General features: G+C 62.2%; 1 non-coding gene across 1 annotated transcript; it reads right to left on the reverse strand.

Annotated features, from left to right (window-relative positions):
• Positions 1-1020: 1020 nt before the first annotated feature.
• LOC131867237 (5S ribosomal RNA) lies at positions 1021-1139 on the reverse strand. Its single transcript, XR_009365796.1, has one exon. It is a non-coding gene; the product is annotated as a 5S ribosomal RNA (ribosomal RNA).
• Between the last annotated feature and the right edge of the window lie 1857 nt (positions 1140-2996).

The following is a 2996-nucleotide window of genomic DNA, read 5'->3' on the forward strand; positions in this document are numbered from 1 at the left end:
TTCGGAGCTCGGTTTGCCCGGGGTGCGCACACCTTGGCTGGGTTGCGCACCCTTTGTGCGCTCCAAGGTGCGCACGAAGTCGGAGCTCGGTTTGCCCCGGGTGCGCACCTTCGCCAGGGTGCGCACCTTGATGCGCACGCCTTGGCTGGGCTGCGCACCTTGGTGGGCGCCATGGTGCGCACCTTTCGTGCGCTCCAAGGTGCGCACGAAGTCGGAGCTCGGTTTGCCCCGGGTGCGCACCTTGGTGGGCGCCATGGTGCACTCCGAGGTGCCCAAGATTGGTGCGCACCAAGGAGCGCTCCGAAGTGCGCTCCAAGGTGCGCAGGTGCGCGCGAAGTCGAAAGTTGGGTTAATTGTCCGGTTTGCCTCGGGTGCGCACCTTGCGTGCACCTTCGCCAGGGTGGGCGCCTTGGTGCGCACACCTTGGCTGGGCTGCGCACCCGGGCGCGCACACCTTGGCACCCGCGTTTCCTTCATTTTAAATTTTTTTTTTTTACAATCTCTCAAGTGGGAAATTCTATAATCTCAACTTTTTTTGCCTTTTCAGGAAACTTTTGAATGGAGCGCATCATTGGTGCGCTCCGAAGTGTGCTCCAAGGTGCGCACCTCTGGTGTGCTCCAAAGCTCTCTCCAGCTGCGTGCACCTGCCCCGGCCGCGCACCCGGCCCCGCCCAGCTTCGCTCACCTGTCCCGGGCGTCTGGTGCGGAACCTTAGAGTAAGAAACATCACCGTGCACCTTGGCCAACGTGCGCGACTCGACCGAGCGCGCACTGGCCGAGGTGCACACCGATTTCACCTGGGTGCGCGCGCAGCACCTCGGGCGCACCGGGGTGCGCGCACAACGCCCGGGTTGCACCGTGGCCTGTGTGCTCGGGGCGCCTCGGGTGCGCGCTCGGTGTCGCCCCCGCGCGCGCGGTAGTGCGGGCAGCGCACCCCGGCCCGGCCCGGCCCCGACGAGAACGCAAACGGGCAAAAGGTTTATTCAAATAGCATTGCGACGCCCGGCGAAAAACTAAAAAAGGGTGCAACACCGGGACTTCCCGGGAGGTCACCCATCCCAGTACTACTCCGGCCCAAGCGCGCTTAACTGCGGAGTTCTGATGGGATCCGGTGCACTAACGCTGGTATGATCGCACCCGTTATGAGCTTGTCGCAGTGTGTACTTAGCAAACCGCGACCCACGTGCGAATCCACCCCGGCCACCCACCCCCGTCGAGGTGCACACCCTCCCTCGCGAAGTGCGCCCCGTTCGCCAAGTGTGAGCCCTGCCCGGGTGCGCGCACCTTGCTAGGGCGTCGGGTGTGCACCCGGCCCGGCCTACGTGCGTGCACCTGGACGGGGCGTCGTGTGCGTGCAGTGTCCCGTCTGCAACGCGGTGCCCACACACCACCTCGGGCGCAACGACCTGCGCTCACATGTGGGCCGAGTGCACCTTGGTGCATGTTCGGGGCGCCTCGGGTGCACGCTCGATCTTGCCCCGGTGCACCAAGGCGCTCGGTTTGCCCCGGGTGCGCACTTGGTGCAAGGTGGGCACCCAAAATAGGGATCAAGCACCAAAACACAAGTTTCGGGATGCAAAATGGGACCCAAGGACCACAAATGCGTTCCAAGACCCATGATGGGTCCACGAGAACAAAAATGTGTTTCGAGACTTAATAAACAAATATTGGGTTTTAGGAGAAGAAACATGCTCTGATGCCCAAAACGAGAATCGACCCCGAAAAGGCCACAGGCCAAAAGTGGGATGCGAGACAAAAAAAAATGGGACCCGAGGACCAAAATTGGGTTCCCAGGTCGAAGACAGGGCAACCGGACAAGAAACGACCTCTAAGGCTCGAAATGAGTCCCGACGACTAAAACTTGACAAGAAGCACCCATCAGGCACCCAACTCGACACCCATGGGATGCCGACCCACCCGGGCTTCCACCTAGCACACCTTGGCACCCACCCACCCTCGCACCCAACCTCGCACCCAACTTAGCACCTTTGAACCCACATTGGCACTCACCCTGACCCTGGCACCTTGGAACCCACATTGGCACTCACCTTGACCCTGGCACCCACCTTTGCACTCACCTTGGGACCCACCCTGGCTCCCACCTCGGCACCCACCCAGACACCCACCTTGGTTCCTTGGCACCCACCTTGGATCCTTGGCACCCACCCCGACACCCACCTTGGCACGCAACTTGGCTACTTGCCACCCACCTTGGCTCCTTGACGCCCACCCCGACAACCACCCCGTGACCTACCCTGGCTAGGGTTGGTGCACACCCACCCTGGTGCCCACCTTGGCACCCACCCCATGACCCACCTTGGCACGCACCTTAGTACCCACCCCGTTACCCACCCTAGGACCCACCCCGTGACCCACCTTGGCCAGGGTGGGTGCCTTGGTGCGCACAACTTGCCTGGGCTGCACACCAGGGCGGGCTCAAGATGGCACCCGCGTTCCGTTTTTTTCACTATCTTTCAAAACGGAAATTTTAAAATCTCGTTTTTTTTTTTTTTTTGCCTTTTCTGGAAATTAGTGAAGGCAGCGCATCAAAGGTGCGCAATGCTGGTGCGAACCCGGGAGCGCTCCGATGTGTGCTCCAAGGTGCGGCGTGCACGAAGTCCGAGCCCGGCTTGCCCCGGGTGCGCACCTCGCGTGCACCTTCGCCGGGGTGAGCACCTTGGCTGGGTTGCGCGCCCTGGTGCGCACCAAGGAGCGCTCTGAAGTGTGCTCCAAGGTGCGGCGTGCACGAAGTCGGAGCTCGGTTTGCCCCGGGTGTGCACCTCGGGTGCGCACCTCGCGTGCACCTTCGCTGCGGTGGGCACCTTGGCTGGGTTGCGCGCCTTGGTGGGCACCATGCAGTGCACGAAGTCGGAGCCCGGTTTGCCCCGGGCGCGCACCTCCGCCAGGGTGGGCACCTTGGTGCGCACAACTTGCCTGGGCTGCGCACCAGGAAGGGCTCAAGATGGCACCCGCGTTCCGTTTTTTTCACTATCTTT

Source organism: Cryptomeria japonica, unplaced genomic scaffold (genome assembly GCF_030272615.1).
Source record: "Cryptomeria japonica unplaced genomic scaffold, Sugi_1.0 HiC_scaffold_166, whole genome shotgun sequence".
In the NCBI taxonomy this organism is placed as follows: domain Eukaryota; kingdom Viridiplantae; phylum Streptophyta; class Pinopsida; order Cupressales; family Cupressaceae; genus Cryptomeria; species Cryptomeria japonica.